This window comes from Cibotium barometz, chromosome 10, assembly GCF_041138505.1.
Source record: "Cibotium barometz isolate CiBa-2024 chromosome 10, ASM4113850v1, whole genome shotgun sequence".
NCBI classification, from domain to species: domain Eukaryota; kingdom Viridiplantae; phylum Streptophyta; class Polypodiopsida; order Cyatheales; family Cibotiaceae; genus Cibotium; species Cibotium barometz.
In genome coordinates this window covers 53,412,348-53,434,933 of record NC_141055.1, presented here as the reverse complement: position 1 = coordinate 53,434,933, position 22,586 = coordinate 53,412,348, and positions in this window count along the sequence as shown.

Sequence of the window (22,586 nt, the reverse complement as noted above, 5' to 3'; positions counted from 1 at the left end):
ACTTCTTATACTCCCCAAGAGATAAAGAACTTTTGGGCCGTACTCGAATGAAAACCAAAACCTTGGTATCCAAAACACCGATTCTCACTTCTGAACTTATTGTTCTAAATCCTTAAAACAGGTGGGACTCCTGAGAAGTATTCTAGGGAAAGGGTCTTCCTTTTTTTAAACAGAAACTTTCTTTTATTTTAGAGAGGGAATAATTATGAGATCAGAAGGGAGATTCTTACTCCTGTATACCTCGAAGGCTGGGGAGGAATCTTACATTCTACCCCACTTAAAAAGTGCGAGATGTCCTCATCTCGCAAGGTAGAGGATAGCTCTTTTTCTTAAGATCCAATTTTATTCTGGGGTTCCTTATATTCTGGTCAACCCAACAGAACACTGGGATAAATATCCCTTATATAGAACTCATCATTAAATAACAATTCATTCAGATCATGTCATTCATATCTTTAACATGATAATGGTCCATTAGACCGAAAAGTTTCCTCTTCGGAACATTCCTCCACGGAAATTTTAGTCAAGCAAGTTCTCAATTTGACATCCCTTAACTTGATCTACCGGTCAAGTATTAATATTAGCAATCTAACAGCACAACCCACTAACCTCATAGTGATTTGCTGAATTCATTATCATCATTCTAGTTATGAATATCATCACAGGGACTCGTCCCATTCCCCCTCATTGTGGTTTCATTATATTTCAACTAATTTTTAAAAATCAACATTTTTCAATCAGCATTTTCAATCAGAATCCAAATCAATTCATCAATTCTCAAACAGAATTAAAAATCATATCAATCACATTCGAAATCATCATCTAGATAGCATTAACGCTTATAATTTCAAGTCTTAGATTTACTCGTATATACTGTCAGTAATAAAGAGCTGCAGTATACTCTCGGTATATACGGGTAGTCATGGCTCTTGGAATTATAAGGTAAATACTATCATGTCTAGGCCTCAAGCAAGTCAGGGATTCCATATAATTGCGGTACTTCCATCTGAAGACCCAATTACCAAATTACGAGTTTCAGTTTGAATATCAAATTGTATGAATTATCTCACACAATTATAACCTTTTTGTGTTTCTTGATAAATTTTTGATATATTTGTCTTCTCAGTTGATCTTTATTAACCAAAGGCTCTGATACCAACTGCAAGATCCATGTTCCCACCAAGCAACAGATTCGAGATACTAGCAGTGGAAGTAGCACTTCTCGCGCGGGACAAGGGTCCCACATTCGGGGCCTCACCCACGGATATCCGGATAAGAGACTAATCTGTCGGTTGTTCCAAAGCCGACGAGCCCGGAAAAACTTCCTTTACCGGAAAGCACGGGCGAGTCCACCAGGATAACTTTTTGCTCTAACGTAGTCAAGAACATTTCTGATCGAGCTAATCTAATTGCATCTATAAGATACATGGTCAGATTAAGGAAGAAACTTGCACTTGGATATTGGGATCAACGCTTTTTTCCCCATTCAAGAGGCATAGCCGTTAATTCCTATCCATAGAACAGTTACTGTCCGGGATTTATTTTATCTATCGTAAAAACAAAAGTTTGAGTCTCGATTTACGGATCCATCAGTCCAGCCTCCCATGGGTTAGCCAACCGCCCAACCACTGTAGTGATGGGATCCAATTAAGAATTTGGTTAGGTTTTTGTCCCGGGTACCAAGGAAAAGAGTTCCAAGGCCCCCTAGCCGAATGTTCATGCAAAATAAAACTAGTCACACCACTCACACACCCAATATGAAATTGCCTTTTTCATAGATTCAACCAGTTTAAAATAATCCTTTAATAAAACCATAGTATCACTGATCACCATCTTCCCATTTATCCAGTTGATTCTTAATTTTTCCATCATTCCTTCATCAGAGTATCTATGGCATCATTGGCAACTAGGACGCTCACCACCTGTCCACACAGAGGCCGTTTCCTAATCCCTAGCCCATAATACTCGGTAATATAATTCACTTATCAAGATGGACTCTCGTTGAAGATCAGCAAGATCAACCAACAGATCCAAATAAAGAGCCATGGACTCATCCATTGAAGACCAGCAAGGTCAATCAACCAGATCCATGCCCGATTTTAGAAAACAACTCCAACTCTGTTCCAATATCTTCCTCGACGCACGCGTGGGTATCCTAGGCGACCCAGAGCCCGAGCACCGTATAATCAGCACCCTCTAGGATCCTCGCAGGTGACCTAGCGCTTCACTCATAGGCCGCTTCCTTGGCCCCTCATCCACCGTACCGGAAGCTCACCATTTTAATCGCACCGAGGCTGGTCAAGACCTCGGCCGACCTTGCTACTCGAGACGTCCTTCATTGACTCTCTGTCTCTGCAGTTGCAACTTTATCAGTTAGGTCCACGACCTTAATCACAAGACGGTCAAAAATGCTCCCCCAGCATTCTTGACATAAAACAGTCATTTACAAACAGCATTTACAAACAGTTTACAATACAATTTCTATTTTAACTTTCATTTTTCCACATTATCCCTCATCAATCTACATTACTTATTCCATATTCCATTTATATGTATACTCATCCCATCACATCATTTTCCATCTCATCACTTCAGATTCCTTCACATCACATATCATATATTCACATCACATATCATATATTCACATCCATACATCCACATCTACATCCATACATCTATTTTCACATCCACATCTACATGCACATTCATGCATCCACATCCATACATCCACATCTACATGCACATTCACATCCATACATCCACATCTATACGCGTACATTCACATCTACATGCATACATCCACATCTCTACGCATACATCTACATCCACATTCACATTCACCTCCAAACATCTACATCTACATGCATAATCCACCTCCACATTCACATCCACATCTATACATCTACATCTACATGCATACATCCACCTCCACATCTACATCCACATCTACATCTACATGCATACATCCACCTCCACATCCACATCTACATCTAAATGCATACATCCACATCTCCATTCACATCTACATCTATACATCTACATCTACATGCATCCATCCACCTCCACATCCACATCTACATCTATACATCTACATCTACATGCATACATCCACATCTCCATTCACATCTACATCTACATGCATCCATCCACATCTCCATTTACATCCTCATCTATACATCTACTTCTACATGCATACATCCACATCTCCATGCATACATCCACCTCCACATTCACATCTCCATGCATACATCCACCTCCACATTCACATCCACATCTATACATCTACATCTACATGCATACATCCACCTCCACATCTACATCTACATGCATACATCCACCTCCACATCCACATCTACATCTATACATCTACATCTACATGCATACATCCACATCTCCATTCACATCTACATCTTTACATCTACATCTACATGCATCCATCCACCTCCACATCCACATCTATATCTATACATCTACATCTACATGCATACATCCACATCTCCATTCACATCGACATCTATACATCTACATCTACATGCATCCATCCACATCTCCATTTACATCCTCATCTATACATCTACTTCTACATGCATACATCCACATCTCCATGCATACATCCACCTCCACATTCACACTCACATCCATACATCTACATCTACATGCAAACATCCACATCTCCATGCCTAATAAAATTCTTTTAATTAATCTAGGATGATAGTTCCTAGAATATGGTAGGAAGTCCTCTTTTTATGCTTTGAATGAAATTATTTTATGCGTAATTTCTATAAAAATTTTGCCATAGCTCCGCTACTATGACTGATAAGTCTCAATTTTTTTCTAAGGGATAAAGCTTATCATTAAGGACATAATTAGAATGGTCTCTAATTGGATCATCAATCCATAATGGATTGAATCATAAACTAAAAGCATCGAAAAAAAACCATTAATTTGGCCTCAAGCATAGCTTAATCTTGGATTAAGGAAAAGCCTTATGAAAAGCTTCATTTGGATTGAAAAAGGGTCATGAGTATGATCCTTTCTTAAGTGAGAGAGAGAAAAACCATTAGAATTAAATATAAATAGAATTTTATGTAATTCTTTACTATCAATAATTAATTAACTTGAATAGCATTTCAAAAACCATACCAATTAAGCTTCTCAAGCTTGAGAGGGATTGAGAAGAGAGAATCATTGAGAAATTATAGAAAAGATCAAAATTCACTGTACTTATCTTGTAATTTGCTTGATTCTTTGTTCACGGTAGAGGCCCCCAACCAATCAATTGGTTTAGTATGTTGATGGAGCCACCAATGGGGATTTAAGAAAGAGAGAAGTGTCAAAAACTAGTGAATTATTAAAGAATTCATAGTTCTTGGCTTAGGTGGAGTAGAGTAACAATGCATAAGACACTATCTTTTTTTTCAACAAGGGGAGGCTTCTATTTATAGCAAAAATTGAGCTCCTAACCAAACAAACTGATTCTAGAATTTTCCAAATCAGTTTGGTCAATTTTTGACCATTTTTAGGTCAGTTAAGCTAATTTTTTGGAACTAGCCTTGAATGAGGAGAGAGGAGAGATGAAATATCTCAATTTTTATGAGTTTAAAACTCATTCAAGCATGTGAAATATGTACCTCCTTTAAAGAACTCTCCTTCCTTACATATGTGTCATAGTTTTTTTTTACTAATAAACCTTGTACATTTTCAACTCTTCATCTTATGTGAAATATGCACCTCCTTTAAAGAACTTCCCTTCCTTACATATGTGTTTATTTACTAATAAACCTTGTACATTTTCAACTCTTCATCTTATGTGAGCATTTACTCATTTTTGGATATCCAAAATATCTCATATTTTTAATATTGCTCATAGTTTTTTACTAATAAACCTTGTACATTTTCAACTCTTCATCTTATGTGAAATATGCACCTCCTTTAAAGAACTCCTCTTCCTTACATATGTGTCATAGTTTTTTTTACTAATAAACCTTGTACATTTTCAACTCTTCATCTTATGTGAAATATGCACCTCCTTTAAAGAACTCCCCTTCCTTACATATGTGTTTTTTTACTAATAAACCTTGTACATTTTCAACTCTTCATCTTATGTGAGCATTTACTCATTTTTGGATACCCAAAATATCTCATATTTTTAATATTGCTCATAGTTTTTTACTAATAAACCTTGTACATTTTCAACTCTTCATGTTATGTGAGCATTTACTCATTTTTGGGTATCTTCTTTTACAAATTGGATTTATCTCCTCCCTACACATGGATTGATGCTATTGGCCCATAGGAACCTTAATTGGACCATAATCCAAAATTTTTTGAAAATCTAGACCCTTAGACTTAGGTTCTTCATACCTATTTCCAATTAATTTTAATTGCACATTGGAAAATTCTTTTTGAATTTCTGTTTCAGGGGAACTTATTTTAATAGGATGAGATAATTTTCTATCCAAAAAAAATATTAAAAATCTGAATATTCTCTCTCTAGAATATTTTCTCTCTCTAGGTTAAAACAGTTAGAAACAAGGTCTTTATATTTCTGAAGAGGGATTGATTACAGGGGAAGATACTAGACATCAAAAAGGGGGTGGGGGAGGAATCTTACATTTCGCTGTTCCCACCGAGCAACAGATTCGGGATACTAGCAGCGGAAGTAGAACTTCTCGCGCGGGACAAGGGTCCCACATTCGGAGCCTCACCCACAGATATCCGGATAAGAGACTAGTCCGTCGATTGTTCCAAAACCGAACCCGAAAAACTTCCTTTACCGAAAAGCACGGGTGATTCCACCAGGATAACTTTTTACTCTAACGTAGTCAAGATCATTTCTGATCGAGCTGATCCAATTGCATCTATAAGATACATGGTCAGATTAAGGAAGAAACTTGCACTTGGATCATTGGGATCAACGCTTTTTTCCCCATTCAAGAGGCACAGCCGTTGATTCCTATCCATAGAACAGTTACTGTCCGGGATTTATTTTATCTATCGTAAAAACAAAAGTTTGAGTCTCGATTTACGAATCCATCAGTCCAGCCTAACCCCATCCGATCCCATGGGTTAGCCAACCGCCCAACCACTGTAGTGATGGGATCCAATTAAGAATTTGGTTAGGTTTTGTCCCGGGTACCAAGGAAAAGAGTTCCAAGGCCCCCTAGCCGGATGTTCATGCAAAATAAAACTAGTCACACCACTCACACACCCAATATGAAATTGCCTTTTTCACAGATTCAACCAGTTTAAAACAATCCTGTAAATAAAACCATAGTATCACTGATCACAATCTTCCAATTTATCCAATTGATTCTTAATTTTCCATCATTCCTTCATCAGAGTATATATGGCATCATTGGCAACTAGAACGCTCAGGGGCCGTTTCGATAGTTCCTAGCCCTTAATACTCGACAATATAATCACTTATCAAGATGGACTCTCGTTGAAGATCAGCAAGATCAACCAATAGATCCATATAAGGAGCCATGGACTCATCCATTGAAGACCAGCAAGGTCAATCAACCAGATCCATGCCTGATTTCAGAAAACAACTCCAACTCTGTTCCAATATCTTCCTCGACGCATGCGTGGGTATCCTAGGCGACCCAGAGCCCGAGCACCGTATGGTCAGCACCCTCTAGGATCCTTCGCAGGTGACCTAGCGCTTCATTCATAGGCCGCTTCCTTGGCCCCTCATCCACCGTACCGGAAGCTCACCATTTTAATCGCACCGAGGCTGGTCAAGACCTCGGCCGACCTTGCTATGCGAGACGTCCTTCATTGACTCTCCGTCAGCAGTTGCAACTTTATCAGTTAGGTCCACGACCTTAATCACAAGACGATCAAAATGCTCCCCCAGCATTCTTGACATAAAACAGTCATTTACAAACAGCATTTACAAACAGTTTACAATACAATTTCTATTTTAACTTTCATTTTTCCACATTATCCCTCATCAATCTACTTTACTTATTCCATATTCCATTTATATGTATACTCATCCCATCACATCATTTTCCATCTCATCACTTTAGATTTCTTCACATCACATATCATATATTCACATCCATACATCCACATCTACATCCATACATCTATTTTCACATCCACATCTACATGCACATTCATGCATCCACATCCACACATCCACATCTACATGCACATTCACATCCATACATCCACATCTATATGCGTACATTCACATCTACATGCATACATCCACATCTCTATGCATACATCCACATCCACATTCACATTCACCTCCATACATCTACATCTACATGGATACATCCACCTCCACATTCACATCCACATCTATACATCTACATCTACATGCATACATCCACCTCCACATGCACATCTAGCATTTACAAACAGCATTTACAAACAGTTTACAATACAATTTCTATTTTAACTTTCATTTTTCCACATTATCCCTCATCAATCTACATTACTTATTCCATATTCCATTTATATGTATACTCATCCCATCACATCATTTCCATCTCATCACTTCAGATTCCCTCACATCACATATCATATATTCACATCCATACATCCACATCTATATGCGTACATTCACATCTACATGCATACATCTACATCTCTATGCATACATCCACATCCACATTCACATTCACCTCCATACATCTACATCTACATGCATACATCCACCTCCACATTCACATCCACATCTATACATCTACATCTACATGCATACATCCACCTTTACATCCACATCCACATCTATACACCTACATCTACATGCATACATCCACATCTCCATTCACATCTACATCTATACATCTACATCTACATGCATCCATCCACCTCCACATCCACATCTACATCTATACATCTACATCTACATGCATACATCCATATCTCCATTCCCATCTACATCTATACATCTACATCTACATGCATCCATCCACCTCCACCTCCACATCTACATCTATACATCTACATCTACATGTATACATCCACATCTCCATTCACATCTACATCTATACATCTACATCTACATGCATACATCCATATCTCCATTCCCATCTATATCTATACATCTACATCTACATGCATCCATTCACCTCCACATCCACATCTATATCTATACATCTACATCTACATGCATCCATCCACATCTCCATTTACATCCTCATCTACACATCTATTTCTACATGCATACATCCACATCTCCATGCATACATCCACCTCCACATTCACACTCACATTAGGAAAAAAGGGAGCTCATTTTGGGGCCTTTTACGGTTTGGAAAAATAAGCTCTCAACCAATCAACAGAGGGCCAACGTAACGTTGGAAATTCACAAAAATAAGAGAAAATAGATAAAAGAAACAATACTTTATGTAGGTACAAGCGTGCTACATTAATGTGGAGATTGGTTTTTTATTCTCACAAGATCTTTGGACATGAAGATAGAATCTAGTCTGACATTTTCTCTGACAAGGGCCTTCCCGCTTCCACCTTCCTTTGAACTTTGAAATGTTGTGCTGCCTTTCCTTCGAAAGGTCTACCATTCTACACCACTGCCTCATTGTGCAGCAGCCTCTTCTTTTCCAAAACTGCTCCCTTGATCCCTGTTTGGCTTAGAGTAAGATGCCCACTTTCTCTTTCTTGAAACTTCACTTTGTTATCTTGTTTACATTACTTTGCTATTGTTACAGATTCACAAGGTCTCCATGGTGAATAAAAACTATGGCCGTTCTTGTGGAAGACGCTCTGTGGATGATAATGCTATGAAGGCAGAATTATACCACACATCATTACCTCGTCGACCTGCTTCTTTTATTTCTTCGGTAGAGAATTCAAGTACAGTCAAAACGGAAGAAACTTGGGAAAGGTTTAGTGTTTCGAAAGGAGCATGGGTGCACATGCAACCTAGCAAAAGAAAGAGACCCCAGACAAAAAACATTTTCTTGGCGTCATGGAAGGGAAGAGTACGAGATTTTAAAATCACCAGAGGAAAGATATCGGTGAAAGAAGTTTTGATTAAGCATGTGTACATGCATTAAGAACTTGTCTTGCGAGACTATCCAAATGATCTTCCACAACACAGGCCTAATTGTATATTTTTCTATTGTGGTTTTGTTCTTTATGAGGTGTATGGATTTTTAAGATGAAGCTTTCTTTCTTTGCTTATTGACATTTTTGTGTTATTTTATTTCAGATTTATACCCTTCATCGTATGAGACATGGCAAAACATCGATTGTATTCTGGGATTTATAGATATTTTGCATGGATCGATAGGAGAACAACAATACCAAGGTCATGTGCAACAGAGCTAGCTCAATCAAGTATATTTTTTACTGATCATTTTTATCAGTTGGCTGGACAATGCTAACACACATGGTGTGTTAAGAAAACAAGATCATCTGACTTATCCTAGTCTCATTAAGCACTGCTATTAGTTTACTTTACCCTATTGATTCATATTGCTTTTTTGCAGGTGCTCAAAAGAAGAGAGAGTTCAATAAAATGCAAAGACATTGAAAATTTGAAAATTGAGATAACACAAACTCCATAAACAAAGGTATTATATTCAATAAAGTAAAATTTTGTACAGAAGTGTTTAATTGTATATGTAGAACATATTCTTGACAACCATTTTCTATTTATCTACAGCCTGATCCAGAGGTTGCTCTACATGGTCCAAGCTCTCCGTATCATCTTTTTTTGGAGAATCTGTTTTCTGCTACTCCATCCTATCCTGTACAATCTCTTGGTGCTGCTCCATTGTCTCCTCTACTACCCCTGGAGAATCTGTTTGCTGTGCTGCTCCATCTTCTCCTCAATAACATCAGCAGCAGCAGGTCCTTGTTCCTATGGCTTCTCCTCATCAGCACTAGGTCCTTGTTCCTGTGGCACCACATCAGCATCATCTGTGTCATCAAGGTGTATGACATCTTCTCGGACTTTAGAGCTCTCACCCAACTCGACAGCTGGTACAATAGGTTTGGGAGAGGCATACTTCAAAAACTTCCAAATTGTATCAGCTCTGAAACTATATACATAGTTCGAGCTGAAGCTATCTTCTCTCATCTGCAATGGCATATGATGATTTAGAACACTTTGTACCAATATCAATTATTTTGAAGCTAAATGAAAATTATTTTTTCTTACAAGGTCTGGCTGTCCTATCTCAAAATAGCTTGAAAGTATATATTTGGCACTGATCAGCACTCTCTAGCAGCCCCGCAGCTACTTGAATCATCTTGTTGTGGTGTCTGTATAGTTGGAAAGATATGTTAGAAACTGTTAACATCTGAACAAAATAAAATTATTCAATAGGTTCAAAGGCATAGCATGAAATAGACATCAGTAGAGAAAACGACTTTCTACCTCTAAATTTATTGACTCTATTGAATCCAAAAGATTAACATTAGGAGGACAGTGATCCAATGCATCTAGAAACCTTATAATACAACTGCAATACATATAATTCAGTTAGTGTGCATTAAAACAAAATAATAAAGTTTAAAGTTAAAAATAGCACACACACCACTTACAATTTCAGCTCTCTGTGTGTGTTTTTAAGAGAGTTGAATATAAAGCATTGCTTCTGCTGGATATCAATAGAAGCAAAGCTCCACCAGTGGTCACTGTGTAAGGAAAAAAGCATTAAGAAATCAAAGGCTACAAGATTTCTCAATCTTAAAGAAGAATCCCAAAAGAAGCAGTCACCCACATACCTGTTATGGTATGGAAGTAAGCAAAACATCCATAACATCAAAATTGCAGTGTCTGAAACAATTGAATTAAAGGAGGTACAAGAAGGATTGTTTTGCAAACAAATGTAAAATAAAAGACACTTACTAGAGCATTGCAAGAATGATAGTATCTGAGCAATACTCATTCTTATGAGCCAATGCTGCCAAGCATGGTTTTGTCAAGTCAAAATTATTCACTGAAGTTTCATCCTCAATATGGACAACTATGTTAGGGCCCAGCTCCTGCAACCTTCTCTGTATCTGCAGCTCCCTCTGTACAGTCTCCACATCTATAACAGATTTGGATTCTTTTATTTGCTGCTTCAGTGACTCCTCATAAGTAGCTTTCCCTCTGGTGTTCTTTGAGTGGGTTACTTCAACAACCTTAACCTCATCTACCTTCAACTTTCTTGTAGGTGGAATTAATAATATGTCTCTCATCTTAATGTCCTGCCATACATTGCATCTTCAAAATATTTCTCCAAGTAATCCTCTGCCATTTCTTGTAAGGAAAGAATGGCAGTCTTGTTCCACCTGAAACCAAGGTGCCAACTATCACATATGTCTTTCACTAGTCTCTAAAAAGGTGCCTTGGGGATTGCAAAGCTTATAGCTTTCTATTGCTTCCTGATCTCCTTTAGCACACCTGCACCATGTTTCAATCTCTTGGCCTTTTGCTGGAGCAGGCTCATTGGCTTTCCCTTCCTGCCATGTGCAACTCTTCTCTTTGGAGGCACACTAAATTCCTTGATACCTGCCCCAGCTGCTGCTTCTGCTGCAAGCCCTGGCCCCTTGCTAGCACTCCTTGCAGTTGACTTGGTTCTAGCCATCACTCTGACAAGCTGCACACAAAGCAATGGAAACAGATTACAGCCATGGAGAACATGGAATGATACAAAAAGGCAATGATAGGGGTGGATGAAGCAACATTTATAAATTTGCAACAAAATGCGATTTCGACAGTTTGAAATTCCTAATAGCTCACTCTCGCGTTTTCCTGCAAATACTTGAAGTAACATGTTGGTACATTCCTACAGTGATTTCTCTGTCTTTACAACTAAATACAATACATTAGGAAAAAAGGAAGCTCATTTTGGGGTATTTTAGAAGAGAGAGAAAATAGGCTCTCAACCAATCAGGAGTGGGCCAACGTTACGTTGAAAATTCAACAAAAGAAGATGAAAATAAGAAAAATAAATAGTACTGTATGTTCATAGAAGCGTGTCACATTAATAAGGTGATCCAATTTGAATCTTTAAAAAATTTATTTTTTGTGCAGAATTTGGTGATTCTAACATTGCAAACGCGTCCGGAACGGCCCAAAACCCCAAAAACGACACTTGAAACGCTGGAATCGGACATCCGGAGGCCCGGAAACGGCCCCGAAAGTGAGATTTGCAATAAAACGCGATTTCAGCTGTTTGAAATTTCTAAACCCTTCTCCTCGCATTTTGCTGCAAATTTATGAGGCAACCTGCTAGAACATGCCTTCAGTCATTTCAACCAATCCAATTCAAAAGTCTTTCTGCTTGTGGTATTTATTCTAATATCTAAGCTACATCACATCCCAAAAGTATGTGTTTTACTATTAAACAAGAAGATAAGGATATAGAGAGTCTTACTGACCTGGAAGCTATCTATGGATGTGCTGTGCTTGTTGATGAGTACCCTGTGCTGGGGATGAACCTGTGCTGCTGGTCAGGATGCTGATGGTGCAGAGTAGGGAGGTAGGGAGGCAAGAGAGCTGAGGGGAGGGCCAAGACAGGAGAGATTAAACAGGAGGGAAAAGATTAGTGCAAAATACAAAAAGGCAGCTACTAAATGATGGAGCCGTTTTTTCACACGTGTGGATGGGACCCAGATCTCTTGGAGTTTGAAACTTGGCACTGTGAATGGGACACTTTTTGCCTTGGAACTTGTGCCAATCATGATTTCATAATCAGTTCCATAACCACTCTTCCCTCCCCGTCTTTCATCCTTGCCAGCACCCTCCCATCATCCTTTTCCTTCCCTCTCTGATCCCTTCCTACTCAACACACTCCATCCAGACTGCAACCTGCCTGAAGACTACTACCACTGCCAGATCTCCAGGTTACCTAGGCTATAGCTCAAGTTTGGGAGAGAGCAGAAGATTCACCAGTGCAACTCCAACAGCATGGAAAAGGAAAAGAAAGGTCAGAGTTCTATATCCTTTTCAATGTTTTTTGATATATATTTCTTCCATCCATAGAATTCTTGATGTCCAGATATCTGGGCAATTTCCATCCACCACATCCCATATCCCAAATTTCCACATCCTAGTTTTATATTTGCAACAAAACGCGATTTCGGTTGTTTGAAATTCCTAAAGCTTTCTCCTCGCATTTTCCTGCAAATTCATGAGGCAGCCTGCTGGAACATGCCTTCAGTCATTAAAATCAACCCAATTCAAAAGTCTTCCTACTTGTGGTATTTATCCTAATATCTAAGCTACATCACATCCCAAAAGTATGTGTGTTATTCTATTAAACAAGAAGATAAGGATATAGAGAGTCTTACTGACCTGGAAGCTATCTATTTGATTGGAGATGGATATCAATAGAACCTAGAAGTTTGCAACAAAATGCGAGGAGAGTGCTTAACATTTTCCAAATAGCCCTATATCGCGTTTTCCTGCAAATTCCTATATTTCTTTTGGTTTTCATTTCTTCCTCATTGTTTTGCTTTCTTTGGCCCTGGGGAATTCTTCCTAGTATCATCTACTGTGTCCAAGAATCTTTGAGGTGATCCTAGCATTTGATTGGAGATAGATAGTAATAGAAATGAAAAATTTTCACAACAAAATGCGAGGAGAGTACTTGACATTTTCCAAATGGCCCTACATCGCATTTTCTTGCAAATTCCTGTGTCCCTTTTGGTTTTCACTTCTTCCTCATTGTTTTGCTTTCTTTGGCCCTTGGGATTTCTTCCTTGATAATGAGAAAAGTTTTTGCTTTGGAACAGTTGATTCTGAGGCCCCTCCTTTCAAGAGAAAGTTGGACTTTTCTGCTGCTATACTTAGACCACAACAATTACCAGGTGAGTCATGTGTGCTCATGAAGGGAGTTGTTTAGTGATATCCTATACATTCCCTGATTGCATATGTCAGCATATAGAATTCATGATATATAAATTTTGGTTCAAGCAAAAGGAAGAGACTGGAGCAGAAAGCTGAGTCTTCCCTCTCAAAACAAAAGGAATCAGAAGAGCACAAATCTCCAGATTTGCTCCTATTTGACTTTCTTCACAAATGCAAGGCTCAGAGGAACTTCCACATATACCACAGTATTTTCAAACAGGGAGTCAACTATGAGCTCTGTACTGGAGCATCACAGAAATTTTCTTTCAAATCATTGGGATACCTTCAAACAACTGACAAAGGCAGGAAGAATTGTGGAAGGTGAAAAGGTTTTTGTGCATATAAATCATATTGTCTCCATTGACAGGCTGAGGTACCATGTGAATAGAAGATTTGACAACCTGCCTGAGAAATATAAATTCAACTGTAGCTTGCACACCAGAAAGTGTAGAGTGCTTGAGGAGACCATGGCATTCCTTATGTACATTGTCTTTAGTCAGTACTCTCTAGAAGAGCAAGGGCAGGAGGCTGAAGAACAAGACACATTTGAAGCAGAGGAAAAAGAGGATGTTCCTGTGGCAACAAAAATGGCAGAGCAAGAATTAGATATCACTCTCCAGGAAAAAGAGTCCAATCAAGATCAAGAAGAGAGTTCCGATTGGTAGGCCCTGGGAGTAATAGGATTTAGTCATCAAATATAGCACAAACATTATGCTGAAGTTGAACTGATTTGTACAAAGTCTTTGATCCTCTACCTTTCCCTTTTGCATTTGTCCCATCACCGTACGACACTTCAATACTCTTCCCACACTCAGTAGCTTCTAAAAGCGTTTGACACTCAGTACACACTTAGTACACACTTAGTACACACTTAGTACACACTCAGTACACACTTAGTAGCTTCTAAAAGCGTTTGACACTCAGTACACACTCAGTACCTTATTGGTAAGGATCAATAGTGTGTCTAGCATAATTAAGTAGTATTGATTGAATTTTTTGTGTGTAGCTCATGGATGTATTGATGCTTGTTTAATATAGATCACATGTTTCACAAAAGAAATACTTTTGATGGAGTCTCAAAACATATAGGCATAAAACCAAGAGTCACTTGTTCCACAAAATAAAAATCTATTGATTGAGTTTGAAAACATGTGGACAACACCAATAAGTTACAAACTGCTATTCATGTTTACTTGTCCATTTATGGTTTCTAAATATCTTCGAATCCCTCCATTGTCTATGTCTCTCTGCTACCATTGAATTGTCCAAAGTTTGTCTTCGTTTTTGCTTTTGGACTAGAATAAAACATTAGGGCCAAAAACGTCTCAAAATGGGCTGTGTAAGGAATTTCGCTAACTTGCTAATTAGTAGAATGTTGACGGTCAAAACGGCTCCAAATTTAGCCGTTTTGGGTATTTAAAGCGTATCTATCTGACTGAATACGTATCTAAGTGCATATTTTAAAATCTTAAAAAATAGATCGTTTTCATGCTACTCTTTAATGGCTCGTCTCGAAATTTGTCCTCTTTTAGTGACTACGTGGCAAAATGACCATTCTCTCCAAACGCGCTCTTATCCATTCTCCAAAAAAATTTCACAAGCTACATCTCATTCTCATTCTTCTGTGTCTCTCATGATCTAATAGCTCTGCTTATACTTTTTGCTCGGTTAGTAATGAGTGATACATCTAATCGAAAGTTTCATTTGAACATCAAGCTCAACCAAGAGTATGCAACTACACGGAGTGTCTACCAAAGATCCCTATCATGTGCAAATGAAGCTCAACATCTTCGCAACGAAGGAAAGAAGCATATTGACCTATGGACAGATGGAAGTCTATATCCACCGGATCCCAAAACAGGAAGGTATCCTTCTTTTCACACACCACATGATTTGATTAGATTTGTTGGTGATGAGGAGGATGGCTTACTTGGTTATAGTTCAAGACTATCTCAATCACATATTAATTATGCAGAATATACTACATATCTTCAAAATACTTCATCTTTGAATGCAACAAAAATTTTAGAACTTGAAAACGAAATAGTGTCTTTGAAACAAGAAAATGATCAATTGAAATCCTTAAAAGAAACTCCAATAGGATTAAGAGCACGAGTAAAACGAATGCGAGATGTAGTTAACTTAACAGAGAGATCTGGACAAAGAAAAAAAAGGTTAAAACTTGTAAGAGATCATGTTACTAACCTTCTAGGATTTGACATGTCTAATGCTCAGGAAAGGGTGAGATTTTTGAATGAGCTTATGAATAGGTCGGATATCTTGAAACTTTTAGAACTTCCTGAAAATCAAACTCAAAAAAAACTGGTCTTTCAACATCTATTAAAAGATATGGACTTATTAGTCCAGCCTTCTCAAATGCAAGAAGTTTGTGACACAGTGGGAGTGAGTAGAAAGGGATACAGAGCCATCTCTAAAACCCTGTTCAGGGTCCTTAAGTATTACAAAATCAAAGCTTTTGGGTTGCCTAGACCTCACAATGTTGGAAAATATAGAACTATGTTAAATGAGGAAATTTCTAAACATTTCGGAGAGTATTTCCATATTGAGGGAACAATGCCATATGAGAGACAAAAAAAAAAATCATCTTTTGAATACAACGTTTATAATAATATTTGGATGAACATTAGAAAAGTCCAATCTTTTATGGTGAGATATTACAACATAAGAGAAATAGATTGTGAAGGAAAACTTGTATTTGTTTTAAAATTAGATGAAGCTCAAATCCAAAAGTGTCAAAAAATGGAAAGAATATCTATATCCCTAATGAATAAAGCATTGGACTATAGTCAGGGTAAGCTTGATTCTCCATACCACAAAACTCAATCAGAAATGGAGCTATGGTGGATTGGATCAGCTCAGGTACCAGTAGAGAGTCATGAAACATTAAAGTGGCTCTTCTCAAAAACAGACATTCCTTCAGTTATTCAGAGCCAGAATACAGGTGAACACCTTCATGTTGATGACATAGGTGATTTCCTTGTGGAATGGAATTTGAGTGCCGACCTCAAGGCGTTGAAGTGTATGTTTGGTGTATGTGGAGGAGCAAATACCAAATATCCATGTCTTTATTGCATGGCAAGCACAGGGACAAAAGAATGGCTTGCAGAAAATGAGATTGGAAAACCACCATCCAGAAATAATGTGAATATTGTCGATTATCCAACTTCTGTTAAAATATGGGATCCAATTCTACCAATACATTTGAAAAATGTGCATATATGTACACTGCATGCAGAGATAAGAATCTTGGACAAATTGCTCAGACTTCATCTGGACTATGCATATTCTATTAAGCCGACTAAACTTGCAGATGAGTGCATAGAAAAGTGCGAAGCCTTGCTCTCTCAAATGGGTTTTCATGGTGGGGAAGTGCATCTTAAAAAAGATCCTGTTCTTTCTGGAGGTACAGGTGATGTTCTGCAAGATGTTTCAATGGGAGGAGCAAAAGCGAGAAGATTTTTGAGCAACCATGACACCAAACAAGTCAACGCAATGTGGAACTGTTGGAAACAGCTGTGTGTCATCACCACAAATGTCAAAAGTAGACCAGATGTAGCCAACAAACGTATGGAAGTTTGGAAAAAACTCGACAATTTTTTCAAAGTCCTTAGACGACAAGTTGGTTCAAATACTTATGCAGATGATTTCAAAAACGCAATAAAGCTTTTGATCAAAGCTATCACAGATGCCTGGGGAGAAAAAGACATAACTTATTACTTGGTGAGTATTCAGACTTATCAAAACAGTTATATATTGGTGTGTCCAGACTTATTACTTGAAATTTCTTAAATGTACTAACAAAAATTTTCTTTGTAGCATATTCTTTACTTGCATGGACCATATTTTGCTACAGAAGGACCACTTGCAACATGGAATACACAAGGATTGGAAAAGTCTCATTATCAAACGAGAACTTCCTTTTTTAGATGTACCCGAAGAGGAGGAGGTGGACAAAGAAGAAGCAATGCACTAAACGAATTATTCAATTGGTTCTACAGGAGGCAATTACAAAGGATGAGATCAAAGACCCAGCAATCTGAAACTACACCAACACCTCAAGAAAGAGACTAATGATTACTAACACATTTGTACCTCTAACAAAAAGTTTTGCTGAAATAAAGTTGGTCCTTGCAAAATATTGTGTACATTGGTATTTGATTCTCTTGGGACTTCTTGGCATGTCACCTCTGTATCTCAAAAATTTTCTCCTTCTATAACCTCCAAGGAGATTGATATCTGACACCTCAGCTGCAGCTGTGTGAGATCCCTGTTCCCACCGCGCAACGGATTCGGGGTACTAGCAGCGGAAGTAGCACTTCTTGCGCGAGGCAGGGTCCCACACTCGGGGCCTCGTCCACGGATATCCGGACAAAAGACTAATCCGTCGGTTTTTCCAAAACCAGACCCGGAAAAACTTCCCTTATCCGGAAAGCACGGGCGATTCCACCAGGATAATTTTTACTCTAACGTAGTCAAAACTCTTACTGATCAAACAGATCCGACTGCATCTATAAAGATACTTGGTCAGATCAAGGAAGAAACTTGCACTTGGATCATTGGGATCAACGCTTTTTTCCCCACCAAGGAGGCACAGCCGTTGATTCCTATCCATAGAACAATTACTATCCGGGATTTACTTTATCTATCGTAATAACAGAAATTGAGTCTCGATTTACGGATCCATCAGTCCAGCCTAACCCCATCCAATCCCATGGGTTAGCCAACCGCCCAACCACTGTAGTGATGGGATCCAATTTGGAATTTGGTTAGGTTTTGTCCCGGGTACCAAGGAAAAGAGTTCCAAGGCCCCCTAGCCGGAATTTCATGCAAACATAAAACTAGCCACACCACTTACACACCCAATATGAAAATTGCCTTTTTCTTAGCATCAGCTAACTTTAAAACAATCCTTTAATGAAACCATAGTACCACTGATCACAATCTCCCAAATTATCCAGTTGATTCATAATTTCCCATCATTCCTTCATCAGAGTATCTATGGCATCATTGGCAACTAGAACGCTCACCACCTGTCCACACAGGGGCCGTTTCAATAGTTCCTAGTCCATAATACTCAACAATATAATCACTTATCAAGATGGACTCTCGTTGAAGATCAGCAAGATCAACCAACAGATCCATATAAAAGAGCCATGGACTCATCCGTTGAGGACCAGCAAGGTCAGTCAACCAGATCCATGCCCGGTTCCAGAAAACAACTCTTACTCCTTGTTCCAATATCTTCCTCGACGCACGCGTGGGTATCCTGGGCGACCCAGAGCCCGAGCACCGTATGGTCAGCACCCTCTAGGATCCTTCGCAGGTGACCTAGCGCTTCACTCATAGGCCGCTTCCTTGGTCCCTCATCCACCGTACCGGAAGCTCACCATTTTAATCGAACCGAGGCTGGTCAAGACCTCGGCCGACCTTGCTACGCGAGACGTCCTCCATTGACTCTCCGTCAGCAGTTGCAACTTTATCAGTTAGGTCTCCACGACCTTAATCACAAGACGGTCAAAATGCTTTCCCAGCATTCTTGACATAAAACAGCCATTTACAAACAGCATTTACAAACAGTTTACAAATACAATTTCTATATTAACTCTCATTTTTCCACATTATCCCTCATGCAATCCACATTACTTATTCCACATTTCATTTATATGTGTACTCATCCAATCATATCATTTTCCATCTCTTCACTTCAGATTCCTTCACATCACATATCATATATTCACATCCATACATCCACATCCACATCCACATTCACATCCATACATCCACATCTACATGCTTATCTCCATTTTCACATCCTCATTTATACATCCACATCCCATATCCACATTCATACATACACATCCATATCCACATCCATATCCGCATTCATACATACACATCCATATCCACATCCACATGCATACATTCATTATCACGTCCTCATTCATACATCCACACCACATACATACATACATACATCCACATCCACATCCACATTCTCATTCACATCTATACATCCATATCTACATGCACATTCACATCCATACATCCACATCTATATCCTCATTCACATCCATACATCCACATTCATGCATCCACATCTACATGCCTACATCCATACATACAAATCCACATTTACATCCATGCATCCACATCCACATCCTCATTCACATCCATACATCCACATTCATACATCCACATCCACACCCACATTCACATCCATACATCCACATCTACATGCTTATCTCCATTTTCACATCCTCATTTATACATCCACATCCCATATCCACATTCATACATACACATCCATATCCACATCCACATGCATACATACATCCACATCCACATTCCCATTCACATATATACATCCATATCTACATGCACATTCACATCCATACATCCACATCTATATCCTCATTCACATCCATACATCCACATTCATGCATCCACATCTACATGCTTATCTCCATTTTCACATCCTCATTTATACATCCACATCCCATATCCACATTCATACATACACATCCATATCCACATCCACATGCATACATACATCCACATCCACATTCCCATTCACATATATACATCCATATCTACATGCACATTCACATCCATACATCCACATCTATATTCTCATTCACATCCATACATCCACATTCATGCATCCACATCTACATGCTTATCTCCATTTTCACATCCTCATTTATACATCCACATCCCATATCCACATTCATACATACACATCCATATCCACATCCACATGCATACATACATCCACATCCACATTCCCATTCACATATATACATCTTTATCTACATGTACATTCACATCCATACATCCACATCTATATCCTCATTCACATCCATACATCCACATTCATGCATCCACATCTACATGCATACATCCATACATCCACATCCACATTTACATCCATGCATCCACATCTACATCCTCATTCACATCCATACATCCACATTCATACATCCATACATCCACATTCATACATCCACATCCACATCCACATTCACATCCATACATCCACATTCATACATCCACATCCACATCCATACATCCACATTCATACATCCACATCCACATCCACATTCACATCCATACATCCACATCCACATCCACATGCATCTTATCATATCTTATCACTTCCCGTATCTTTTATGCATACCTCTATGCATGAAATTCAATTATGCTAAAAGTAACACTTTTATAATAAAATATTTAATTTTTATGCATACCTCTATGCATGAAATCCAATATGATAAAAGTAACACTTTTGATATAAAAAAATTATCCTTTATGCATACTTCTATGCATGAAAATTAAAAATGATAAAAGTAACACTTTTGATATAAAAAATTTTCCTTTATGCATCCTTCTATGCATGAAAATTAAAAATGATAAAAATAACACTTTTAATATAAAAAAATTATCCTTTATGCATACTTCTATGCATGAAAATTAAAAATGATAAAAGTATCACTTTTGATATAAAAATTTTCCTTTATGCATACTTCTATGCATGAAAAATTAAAAAAATGATAAAAGTAACACTTTTGATATAAAAATTTTTCCTTTATGCATACTTCTATGCATGAAAATTAAAAATGATAAAAGTAACACTTTTGATATAAAAAAATTATCCTTTATGCATGATATTAAAATTCAATTTCTCCATGATTATAATGAAATTCTTTCAATTAATCTAGGATGATAATTCCTAGAATATGGTAGGAAGTCCTCTTTTTATGCTTTGAATGAAATTATTTTATGCATAATTTTTATAAAAATTTTGCCATAGCTCCGCTGCTATGACTGATAAATCTCAATTTTTTCTAAGGGATAAAGCTTATCATTAAGGAAATAATTAAAATGATCTCTAATTGGATCATTAATCTATAGTGGATTGAATCATCAATATGCATAAACTAAAAGCATAGAAAAAAGCCATTAAATTGGCCTCAAGCATAGCTTAATCTTGGGTTAAGGAAAAGCTTTATGAAAAGCTTGATTTGGATTGAGAACGGGTCATGAGTATGACCATTTCTTGAGTGAGAGAGAGAGTTTACATAAAAATCATTAGAATTTAAACATAAATGAAAATTAACTTCAATAGCATTTATTAACTTATGTAACTCTTCACTACTATTCAAACTTCAATAGTATTTAAAAAAAACCATACCAATTAAACTTCTCAAGCTTGAGAGGGGTTGAGAAGAGAGAAACATTGAGAAATTATAGAAAGATCAATATTCACTAATTACCTTACAACTTGCTTGATTCTTTGTTCACGGTAGAGGCCCCCAACCAATCAATTGGTTAAGTATGTTGATGGAGCCACTAATGGGGATTGAAAAAAGAGGGAAGCTCCAAAAACTAGTGAATTATTAAATGAATTCACAGTTCTTGGCTTAGGTGGAGTAGAGTAACGATGCATAAACACTAACTATTTTTCAACAAGGGGGAGGCTTCTATTTATAGGAAAAATTGAGCTCCTAACCAAACAAACTGATTCTAGAATTTTCTAAATCAGTTTGGTCAATATTTGACCATTTTTAGGTCAGTTAAGCTAACTTTTTGGAACTAGACTTGAATGAGGAGAGAGGAGAGATGAAATATCTCAATTTTTATGAGTTTAAAACTCATTCAAGCATGTGAAATATGCACCTCCTTTAAAGAACTCCCCTTCCTTACATATGTGTCATAATGGAATCATTTTAAATTG